The sequence below is a fragment of the Raphanus sativus genome, chromosome 5 (genome assembly GCF_000801105.2).
Source record: "Raphanus sativus cultivar WK10039 chromosome 5, ASM80110v3, whole genome shotgun sequence".
Classification (NCBI taxonomy): domain Eukaryota; kingdom Viridiplantae; phylum Streptophyta; class Magnoliopsida; order Brassicales; family Brassicaceae; genus Raphanus; species Raphanus sativus.
This window is the reverse complement of record NC_079515.1, coordinates 24,755,367-24,767,820: the sequence shown is the minus strand read 5'-3', so window position 1 is coordinate 24,767,820 and position 12,454 is coordinate 24,755,367. Positions and strand designations below refer to the sequence as shown.

The window sequence follows — 12,454 nt, the reverse complement described above, 5'->3', positions numbered from 1 at the left end:
CAAAAATCGTTTCACATTAACTAGATATTTTGTGTACGATTAACACATAGCCTTTGAGTTTAGATGGACTAGAGTTCATGAATTATTTAGTTAAGAACTATTTTGATGAACTAAAAATCTAGATATATTTGGTCAAAAAAAATCTTGATATATTAAAAGAATCAGGTAATTTTGTGAATTTACACTAAACACATAAATCTGGAAAATATATTATATAGGACTTGATAGTAGAATGATATAATTTAACTAGTTTTAATTTATGGTATGTTTTCAATTTGACCGATTTAAATTTATTTAATCTATTTAAACTTATTTGTTTTTGGATCGTTTCAATTATGATCGATTTTTTGCATAGATAGTGATCATTTTGACTAGTTTTTAAAAGAGAAGCAAAGAAGATTAGAAGCGCCAATTTGCGTGAAAACAATTATATCATTCAACAAATCACGTGGCTTTGCCTCGGGATCGGTTCTCTCTTACTGACATGTAAGTAGTTCTTAACTTAAACGAATCCGCATCAGACACGTGTTCAAGAATACTCCACGTTAGATCATGTGACGATGTGGGTCCTAGTAGTGTGCGAAACTCTACTTAGGCTATAGCTCCTCCAGGAAGGAAGGACTCACTCAAGCGTACGAATCTCTCCTCCAAGTCCTAGGATCAAACGGATCAATTCAATTATTCACTATGCTCTATGATCACCCACATGCAACTGGCTTTTTTTTTGGGAATACTCAATTCTTTATCCAACTTTTGTATTATTGTATTTTAAACTGATGTGATCCTGACAATTCATGAACCTCTGAAGTTTTGTTATAAAGCAGTTTGTCAGCCATTCTTCACATGGTACTTGAAGACACCAAAAGTATTTATATGTTTATTTTGTTCAATACAAATACTGTTGGTTTAAAGAGAGAAGTAGTTGGGCTAGCGACCTTCTACTTGGGTTATATACTAGCATACAGAAGATATAAGTTTGCCAAAGACTTTTGGCCTAGTTTCTGAACTCATACTCGGTAAAGAAAAATAGATTTGGATTCGTGACAGCGTATTCACCGTTATGTATGATTGATTTACACTCAAGAAAATTATCTTATATAGTAAATATGTACAATTTGACGTAAATTAACAAAGAAGAAGATATTATAAGCAATTTACTGAAACGCATGGAACTCTTTCTAAACTTCCAAAACATAACACTTTTTTTTTTTTAAAACTAACATTACACTTTTTCTCTTTAATTTTTTATGTTAATGTGTTGATATATGAGAATGCATCATTATTGACAATATGAGTACCGGTTACAGTCAATCATTTATTAATGTTTCTGTTGGGTTTTTCCAAGCTCATGTCCAACTCTCTATTATCCGATTAGTACAATATTGTTCACTTTGGGCCCGAAGGCAAAGCCCGCATGGATTTGTTTCTGAGACTCCTTCCCAAAAGGCCTCGTACTAATCAGAGTTGGACATCTCTTTATATACTAGACATTATTTGTCTAAACTTCCAATGTGGGACTTTGTTTGCATTCACAACAAACCTCCTCTCAAACCAAGTACCACATGAATCCTTGGTTTTCAACCTCTAGCGAAATCTGGCACACGTCTTACACCGCCGTAATCACCAACGGGACTCTTCACCTAACCCTTGTTACACCATTAGGATTTATCCACCTAATCCTTACTGCACCATTAGGACATTCACCACCTAATCCTTACAGCACCGTTAGGAATATCCACCTAATCTTGTATCATCGTTATGGAGAGACTTTCGATATAAGTCTCCGGCACCACTTAATCGCGAAGTCACCTTAAGGATTCTCCTCTTACAACTGAAGCTCCCAGGATTTTTGACTGGCCTCTGCTACGCACCCCGCCCTTCCCATCCAAGTGGAGGCTCTTCGAACTTGAAAGGTATTTTGGTCTTCTTGCAGATGTTCGTCATCCCGGCTCTGATACCAATTGTTGGGTTTTTCCAAGCCCATGTCCAACTCTCTATTGTCCGATTAGTACAATATTGTCCACTTTGGGCCCGAAGGCAAAACCCGCATGGATTTGTTTCTGGGACTCCTTCCCAAAAGGCCTCGTACTAATCAGAGTTGGACATCTCTTTATATACTAGACATTATTTGTCTAAACTTCCAATGTGGAACTTTGTTTGCATTCACAACCCAGTTTCCTTGCGGTACCTCTGGGTGGGAACCATCTCCCACAACATCCACTATCAATCAAAGGGTTTACACAAACACTATAAGCGCTCAATAGAAAGACACAACAAAAATTAGAGAGATCGGAGAAACTCTATCCCGAAGCGACATGACTCGAATAATGTATCTTGCCCTTAGTTTCTTCTCTACCCCGATCTCTCTCTAGCTCTCTCTCCTTTTTGGTCTTGTGTTTCGGATGATTAAATCACCTTGATCACCTCTGTATTTATACTCATCACCATCACCATGTGCTTTTCCTTTTTGCCTTCGTATCACGTCATTTAACCGACATAGCTTAAATGGAAACTAACGTCATGTTTCCCTTTTGTTTATGCAGGGATTCACTATTGGGCTGGAGATTTAGAGATGGGTCAAGAGAGAATTGGGCTTTTATCTCTACAATCTCCACCTAAAGCCCATATTCTTGCCTTCTCTTGTCACCACTTTGATGATACCGACAACGTTTTCAAGCTTCCATCTTCTTCCTCCTTTGATCTGAAACGCGCTCTGTGATAGCTTAACTTGTTGAATCCCTGTCATCATGCTCCTCGTTCTCACCGTTCCCATGTGACTTCAATCACCAAACCAGAAATTACTCTTTCTCTGCTCTCTCTCTTCGACAATTCCGACGAATCTCGTGAGACGTTGATGACGTCATATCAGTGACTCCTCCCGTCTTTGCTCTGACGAGTCTGTGTAGCTCGTACGCCGCTACTGTTTATTCACCCTTTCTCACTTTGATTCCTTACACCGGACTGCAATGAAAACGACCTTTACATCTCCAATGGTGATGAAGACGACCTCTGAACAGAACCTGTTTCGTCTGGTGAACTGGGAATTGTTGTTTCTCAACCAGCTTCACATCTACCCTTGTCTTTAATCCCCTCCATGGTATTTCTCTGCAACTCTGAGATGCTCCACGCAAATGACCTCCCTGCAGTGAACAAAACCACAGATGTCTAATCGCTTATCTTATTCCTCTGTAGGATAGCGATTCAACTTCTCAAATCTTCAACTCAACCTCCTGTAAAAACGCATCATCTGAACACCAACTTGTTCTTCATCATGAGATGCCCACAATCTCCAAGAAGCTCGCGAGTTCTTCATGGTGACTGGTGAATCTCTGTTTTACCTACTGGTGGTGATCGATTTAATATGTCTTACCGGTGATACTGCAGCTTTCCGGTAAGATTCTCTGACTTTTGAGCCTGCTTTGAAGATTTTCACTTATTTCCTTGAGAAGTTGTAAGCTTTAACTCCCGTTTGATTTTGACAGTCGTTCCTACGTTTACGGTGACCCTTTGGAGACTCCTCTGCTACTCCGACAAACCCAGTTCTAGCCTTCATAGAATCTTTGTTGATCAGTCGAAGTTCTATGTGTTGCTAAACAATTCTCAGACCTCGTTGTAGCATGAACACCAAGCATGTGTTTTCCTCTTTGATGATCTTTGGGTAAACCATTTTATTACCTGCATCATCTCTATGCCTATGATTTTTTTTTCAGAAACATAACTCAAACTCGAAATCATTTCAGATTAGACGAGCTCAATCTTCCACAGTGCTCCTTTTCTCTCACTGCTTCAGCTCCACCTTAAGCTATTGTTCATGACTATTTGTTGTTACGTTGATATCGTCTACTCCGGAGTACTCCTCTGATATCAATTATTTTCACGCCTAGCTGCTTTGATGAACAAAATAACTCCTCTCCTGCTCCTTGAGACTTTAAGGTAACTCCTTTACCCTTGCAAGACTTCTTGCCTTTTGATTCAAGAACATTCACTAAAGAACTAACTTGTCTTCTCTTGAATCTTTCTATCAATAGCTCCACCTGGAATCGATGTCTATACACCCGACCCGACTACTGATTCTTACCAGGTAACTCTCTCATTCACTTGAGACTTCAGGGACTATTTTCCAGAAACGAACTTGTTTCTCTTTCATTCTTCCTGAAACCGGATTCTCCTTGTCAACCTTCGATTCCTCTCATGCGCACTGAGCTTAGAATCAAACTCTTCCTTGAATCTTCTGAATGTTTAGCACCACTCTGCTAACTTCATTTTAACTTGTCTCACGCCAACTGCTCCGGTGACGTCCTTGACACTTCTCTTTGTAACAGCTCACCTTGATATCACTTCTAGACCCCATGATATTCCTCCTAGCTGAAACACCATTCCTTGCTGCAATACTTGTTGTTTGTATTGCTAACACCCCAACGTTTACTGCCTGCATCACAACAGCCTTTGGACTTACCATCAGACTTCTTCTGATTTATCAATACCATATAACATGTCTTTGATATTAATACTTCCTCACGTGAGTTTTCCTTGTCCACCTTAGAGAATTTTCCCCGTTCTCTTCTTGTGATGCCAAAAGAAAACAACTATAACCATACTGTTTTCTTACTCTCCACGTAGCTTGTTAATTTATCCATGCAATCATCCTCCTTACTTGGATGCCTTTTAATTTTTTTTTTTTGAACACAGCTTCTCGTGTTTCTCTTGTATTCATTCCCTTTTATGAATATTTTTTTCTTCTGTCTTGGAGACTTCCTCATGTTTTCAAAGTGATAGACTTAGACTAATACACCGTTAGTCTTCACCTCAATACTAGACGTCACAAAACTTTGACATCTCCTCCAGCAATGTGAACTTATACATCTCTTGTACCGCTGTTTATAAGAAACAGGACACGCCGTCTAACTCCGTTGTTAGAAAGACTATCGACACAAAACCCATTGCATATTTCACTGCGAGATAACTTCTTAAGCACCAATCACCCAGAACATGCAGTCTCCTATTCCTTGCATGATAAATTCTGATATATAGCTCCTTGATGATCTTCCTTGAATCCTTGATCATCTCCGTCAACTTCTTCTGACGTTTCCTGAAACACCGATGATCACGAAACACTACCATCTTTCTCAAGTTCTAACATCATCTCCACCTTGATCTAAAATCCTTCGGTAAATCCTTGAACACACTTTGCACCGCCATGAGTTATGGAACCCGCCGCCTAACTTCCAACCTTGTTAGGAAGACTTTCGATACCGACCTTGTTCAACTCCTTTGAGATGAGTGTTACTGCTTTGACGCCTTGTGCTTTTACCCTTTGATCTTTCAACCTTGAATCTTGGAGTCGATGGATCGCAGTTTCCTTGAAGAATTGATAGGTCCCTTTATCTTTCTTCTTTGCGATTCTTTTCAGACTCCTTGATTTCTTTAATACCCGCAATCAAAACATGGATTGCTTTGATACCACTTGTTGGGCTTTTCCAAGCCCATGTACAACTCTCTATTGTCCGATTAGTACAATATTGTCCACTTTGGGCCCGAAGGCAAAGCCCGCATGGATTTGTTTCTGAGACTCCTTCCCAAAAGGCCTCGTACTAATCAGAGTTGGACATCTCTTTATATACTAGACATTATTTGTCTAAACTTCCAATGTGGGACTTTGTTTGCATTCCCAACAAACCTCCTCTCAAACCAAGTACCACATCAACCCTTGGTTTCCAACCTCCAGCGACATCTGGCACACATCTTGTACCGCCGTAATCACCAACAGTGTTGGGCCCAAATATGGCCCGATAGCTGATTGCTGAACGGTGAAGGATGGAAACAGGCCGCGACTGGCCCATTATGAATTCGGTACCTAAGAAGAGCTAAATTGAAGCCGAAGGCTGAGAGCTAAGGTGATCGTTAAGGAGGTCACGACAAAGAGGAAGCTCACGTCACAACAATAAGAAGCGCAGGACCCGGTCAAAGGGAAGCTGTTGCAGATTCCACCTCAAGCGGAGAGGATCTCGGAGACCAGTTGCAAACAACCTAAAGAAGTCCAAAGCTATAAAAAGAGAAGGTCGAAGACTAAGAAGAGGATCCGATCCAACTCATATTTTCACTCAACATTCACCAAAACATTCTTATGATAAAACTCTTGTAATCTTTATATTCATCGTGAGATACATCTTCTTGTAACCATCCCATTTTCTATTATATCAATACAAATCGAAGTTCATTCATCAAGTTCTTACGGGATTCAGCCCGCGATAATCTTTCCCTAACCTTTCCTAAACATAAAACCTGATCTAAATCTAGGTGTGAGTTTAATCTCTCACAATTGGCGCCGTCTGTGGGGAAGAAACAACCGAATCCCTTACTCTAACTCGAGGATGAACCCTACTGATCAGACAACAACCCCGTCTGACCTTAACCTCCCGATTCAGAGCGATGGCTCACCGAATGACGGAGGCTCTAGTCTCGTAATCACAGAGCCTCAACGTGGCGACCACCGATCTGGGCAACAGCTTCCGGTTGATGCCCGAACGAGCCAAACTACAACCGGAGTTACTAACCCGAGGTCATTAGGTGGAAACACCTCCGAGCTCCCGGTTACCGAGAATCCTCAGCAGCAAGCCATTCCGAATCAAACGGAGGCTCAGCTCTCTGAGATCCGCCAGATGATGTTACAATTAGTAGACCGAGCTCAGGAAAGTGAGCGCACGATGCATCAGCTGGCTGTACGTCAACAACGATTCGAAGAGATAACTAGATCTCTAAACGCAACAACCCAACCACCGCAACGTCAAGCTCCGGGGGCCATCTTCCATGATCGATTAACCGATCCCTCATTTCCCCGAGCACGTTTAAACTTTTCCCCTGATAGCACTGCCCCTGAAGGACGCGGATCTGCTTTCCAGACACCTCATACTGGAACAGTTCCCGTATTCAATCCACCTAACGTCAGTGCTATGGGAAGTAACGTAGCGACAACCAGCTCCACACCCGGTCAGGTCTCTGACAGAAGTAATCAGTTACCTCCTCCGCCACCTGATCCTAGGTCCGGAGCAGGAATATCCTTCCCATCTGGAGGCAGAGCGTCAGCTTCGGTTTATCAAACTAGAAGCTCGGTCCCGAATGAGGACGGTTATCAAAGGATAAACTCCGATAACCCAAGAAATGTCGAGCGACTTAGCCCACTAACCGCATGGGAAGATGCGCCAACTCGATTCCGTCGGGAAGCTACTCATCGGGTACCTGCGAACGATCCAAATATCCTTCCATTTGAAGGACCTGAAGCTATCCGTAGATATATGGAGAGAACTCACGCAGCTCTCCAGAAATTGGGAGCTCAAGTCCATAAAGCTACGAGTTCAGCTCCCGAAATCGATAGCTTAATCGAAGAAACCCGTGGAACTCCGTTCACGGACAGAATTGCCAGCTCTCACATAAGAGATACCCGAAAAATCAGAATTCCTGAGTATGATGGGACCTCCGACCCGAAGGCCTACTTGAGAGCTTTTCGATTGGCAATTGTTAAAGCCCATTTCACTCAGGAAGAATGTGAAGCAGGTTACTGTAGAACATTCGCCGAAAATTTGGTCGGAACAGCCCTGGAGTGGTTCTCCGGCCTCGAGCCAGCCTCGATAGACAACTTTGATCAATTAACCAACGCCTTTATGAAGCAATACTCAACCCATATCCGGAAGCAAGCCTCCGAGGCCGACCTTTGGAAAGTCAGTCAAGGAATGGGAGATTCATTACGAGTCTACATTGAGAAATTCAGGGCAATAAGAACTAAGCTATCGAATCCTAACGACCTAGTCGCCATCGAGGCCCTTAGGAGAGGTCTGTTCTATAGATCGAAATTCTGGTCAGAGTTAACACTCAACGCTCCTCCAACTATCGATGACGCTCTTCATAGAGCCACCAAATATATTGCTTTGGAGGAGGAGACAGCTGCACTGGATAAACTCCACAAGAAACCACAGAATCATTCGAAAAGTGACTCCTCCGAGACTAAGGGACCTCATAAAAAGGGTAACCCTCGAAGTAATCAAACTCAGGGAGAACATTCCTACGCAATCGAGGAAGACAAGGAAGAGAAACCTGTTGCAGCTGCAAATAAAACTCCCTGGTCAAAAGGCTTCGATAAAGGCAAACATTGCTCTTATCATGATCGCGAAGGACACTCAACCGAAGAATGTTGGGACCTCCAACGCCAGCTGGCAGCTAAATTCGCAGCCGGAGAAATAAAGGGCGTGGACCTTAAAAAGCCGCCACCTTATCAGAAAAGAGGTTCCAGGGACATTTCCCCGAAACGCGAGAGGTCACCTGAGAAGGAAACCGATTCGCCACCTCCAGTTCCCAAAAAAAGAGTCGACATGATTCTTGGGAAATTCCCCCAAGGAAAAAGTTTACAAGTCGAAGCTCTCTTGAGCAAACCCTCCCATCAATCGAACCCCGACTCGAGGGTGGACTGTATCCTTGGAGGATCAGACATATGTCAAGACTCCGTCAATTCCATTAAGAATCACGTGCGGAAGGCTGTGTCTAACACTGGACCTAAGCCTCCTAATCCTGAATCCAACACTAAGATTTCTTTCTGGGAGAGCGAGACCTCAAACCTTGACAGACCTCACGATGATGCGTTGATAGTCACCCTGAACATCGCAGGATACGAGGTTCCCAAGCTCATGATAGACACAGGAAGCTCTGTCGACCTCATTTTCTATAACACCCTAAAAGGGATGGAAATAGACGACTATGAAATTATTGGCCAAAAAGCTAATCTCGTAGGCTTCTCCGGAGAAACAGCTACCTCGTTGGGAACAATCAAGCTCCCAGTCATAGCTGGCGGAATAATGAAAATGACCAACTTAGTAGTCATCGATAGACCTTCCCCGTTCCACGCGATTTTGGGAAGATCTTGGATCCACAAAATGAAGGCAGTAGCCTCAACGTACCATCAGTGCGTAAAATTTCCAACACCCGAAGGGATAGCTACCATACACGGTAGCCAGAAGATATCCAGGATCTGCTATTTGGGAGGATTCGAAATCCACCAAAAATCCCCCCAATAGCAATTACAGATCCAGGAAGGTCGCGAAATGCAACAAAATATTCGAGGTCCCCCCAGGAACCTAACCGAAAAAGTTTGCATCGACGACTCAAATCCTGAAAGACAGGTGAGCATCGGGTCCGAGCTACCTCTTGAGACAAAAAAGGAGCTCATCGATTTTTTGAAAAGCAATGTCAAAACCTTCGCGTGGTCCACCAACGACATGAAAGGAATAGATCCGAACGTCACCACCCATAAGCTAAAAGTTGACCCTACTTTCAAACCGATCAAACAGAAGCGTCGTAAGCTAGGTCTCGAAAAGGCTCAAGCTGTTAACGACGAAGTTGACCGACTTACGAAAGCTGGGTCCATTCGGGAGGTACATTACCCCGACTGGTTAGCTAACCCAGTAGTGGTAAAGAAGAAAAATGGGAAGTGGAGAATCTGTGTAGATTTCACAGACCTAAACAAAGCTTGCCCTAAAGACAGCTTCCCGTTACCTCACATCGACCGCCTAGTTGAAGCAACAGCTGGCCATCGACTCCTATCCTTCATGGATGCCTTCTCAGGATATAACCAAATCATGATGGATCCTGAGGACCAGGAGAAAACTGCATTCATAACCGAACGAGGAACCTATTGTTATAAGGTTATGCCATTCGGATTAAAGAACGCAGGAGCTACCTATCAAAGGCTAGTAAATAAGATGTTTGCTGGACAACTTGGAAAAACCATGGAGGTCTATATCGACGACATGCTAGTCAAATCCTCAGCCGGGGAAGATCATATCTCCCATTTAAGGAAATGCTTCGATATCCTGAACAAGTACGATATGAAGCTCAATCCCACTAAATGTACTTTCGGGGTACCCTCAGGCGAGTTCCTAGGCTATCTCGTAACCGAAAGAGGCATTGAAGCCAACCCGCAGCAGATATCAACCTTCCTAGAAATGCCGTCACCTAAGACGACCAGGGAGGTGCAGAGACTGACTGGACGAATCGCGGCGTTGAATCGATTCATATCCAAGTCTACCGATAAATGTCTCCCATTTTACAAGCTTCTAAGAAATAATAAGAAGTTCTTGTGGGACGAGAAATGTGAGGAAGCCTTCAAGCAATTGAAAGCTTACCTCTCCGAACCTCCGATCCTATCTAAACCAGTAGTAGGAGAGCCATTGTACCTATATCTCGCTGTATCAACTGCTGCAGTCAGCGGCGTTCTAGTACGAGAGGAACAAAACGAACAAAGACCTGTCTATTACACCAGTAAAAGTTTGATAGATGCCGAAACCAGGTACCCTGCGATGGAAAAACTAGCTCTAGCAGTCGTAACAGCTGCCAGAAAATTGCGACCTTACTTCCAATCGCATTCGATCATTGTAATGACCTCACAACCATTACGAATGATCTTGCACAGCCCCAGCCAGTCAGGGCGATTGGCTAAATGGGCCATAGAACTCAGCGAATATGATATTGAGTATAGACCTCGAGCAGCAGCGAAAGCTCAGGTCCTCGCTGACTTTATCATCGAATTGACATCCGAGCAGTTAGACTCCGAAATGGAATCTCCGAAGTGGAGCCTATACGTCGACGGAGCCTCATCGAAGCAGGGCTCCGGTATCGGTCTAAGGCTAACTTCTTCAGCAGGAGAAACCATCGAGCAGTTATATAGGCTCGGATTCAGCGCCTCAAACAACGAAGCTGAATACGAAGCACTAATCGCAGGGTTGAAGCTCGCCCTAAGCCTCGGAATCCGAGAGCTAAACGCTTATAGTGATTCACAGCTAGTAGCTAGCCAGTTTCACGGAGAATACGAAACGAGGGACGAAAGAATGGGGGCATATCTCGAAGTCGTCCAGAACCTCACTAGGCAGTTCGACAAATTCGAGCTAACAAGAATCCCACGAGGTGAGAACTCCTCAGCAGATGCATTGGCTGCTTTAGCTTCCACATCAGACCCCCTCGTAAAACGAATCATACCCGTAGAAGGAATCGAGAAACCAAGCATCGACATAGCTACTAAAGCTGAAAAAGAGAGCAAACTAAAAGCGCAACCCGAAGGTACCTGCCCTGAAGCGGTAGCTACCCAGGTTTTCACAACATTTTGGTTTCCAAAAACCAGAATATACAGCGCAAAAAAGCATACCTCCGGGAACATAATCCAAGTCACGGAGGATATTCTTCGAAATTCAGACTCCCTAGAGCCTGATCTCGAGAATACCCCCGGGGGCACCAATTCAGACCCAGTCATCTGCAGAGTTAAAACCAGAAGCCGTACAGCTCTCCAAAATTCATCTGGAGGTATTCCTCGGAATTCAGACTCCCTGGAGCCCAATCCTACCAACACCTCCGGGGGCACCACGACACCAGGTCCCGAACAGGAACCTCCCTCGTCTCTTCATAACAAAGTTGTAGGAAGAGAGGATTGGAGAATTCCAATCACACAATACATCCTGGAGGGAAAGACTCCACCCAATAAATGGGAGGCTCGAAAGCTCAAAGCATTAAGCGCGAGATATTGCGTAACGGAATCTGTCCTCCTCAAACGAAGCATGTCCGGACCTTACCTAAAATGCGTTCATGGCCTCGTTGCTATGAGACTCATGAAGGAAATGCACGACGGTTCCTGCGGGAACCACTCTGGAGGAAGAGCTTTAGCCATCAGAATCAAAAGACAAGGATATTTCTGGCCTACCATTATTGCAGATTGTGAGGCCTATTCCTCTTCATGCGACAAATGCCAGAGGCATGCACCGATTATACACCAACCTGCGGAAAAGCTGTCTAACATATCCGCCCCTTACCCATTTATGAGATGGTCCATGGATATCGTGGGGCCACTAGTACCATCAGGAAGTGGAAAGAAGAAGCTACGCTTCCTCTTAGTCTTAACGGACTACTTCACGAAATGGGTAGAGGCCGAAGCTTTCCAGCAGGTGACCAGGTTCGAGGTCGAGCAATTTGTATGGAAAGATATCGTATGTAGACACGGCGTCCCGTACGAAATTGTAACCGATAATGGAGGACAATTCATATCCCACGATTTCAAAATATTTTGTGACAAATGGAATATCCGCCTGACCTTCTCATCACCTCGCCGACCTCAAGGTAACGGACAAGCGGAGGCTGCTAATAAATCAATACTAGCAAACCTCAAGAAACGCCTCGGAACCCAGAAGGAATTCTGGTCAGAGAAGTTACTTGAAGTACTTTGGGCATGTCGAACCACCCCACGAAAAGCTACAGAAGAAACTCCTTTCTCCTTAGCATATGGGATGGAAGCCGTCGTTCCAGCCGAAACCATTGCTGGTAGCCTACGCCGGGAACTTTGTACATCCAATCCTGCAGCTAATGATCAACTCCTAACCGACAGCCTCGATCTAATCGAGGAAAGGCGGGACCGAGCTTTGATTCG

General features: G+C 43.8%; 1 long non-coding RNA gene across 1 annotated transcript; it reads left to right on the top strand.

Moving 5' to 3' along the window:
- Window positions 1-2,327: 2,327 nt before the first annotated feature.
- Window positions 2,328-3,675, top strand: LOC130512418 (uncharacterized). Its single transcript, XR_008945949.1, has 3 exons — window positions 2,328-3,097; window positions 3,193-3,391; window positions 3,483-3,675. It is a non-coding gene; the product is annotated as an uncharacterized LOC130512418 (long non-coding RNA).
- The last annotated feature ends 8,779 nt before the right edge of the window (window positions 3,676-12,454 follow it).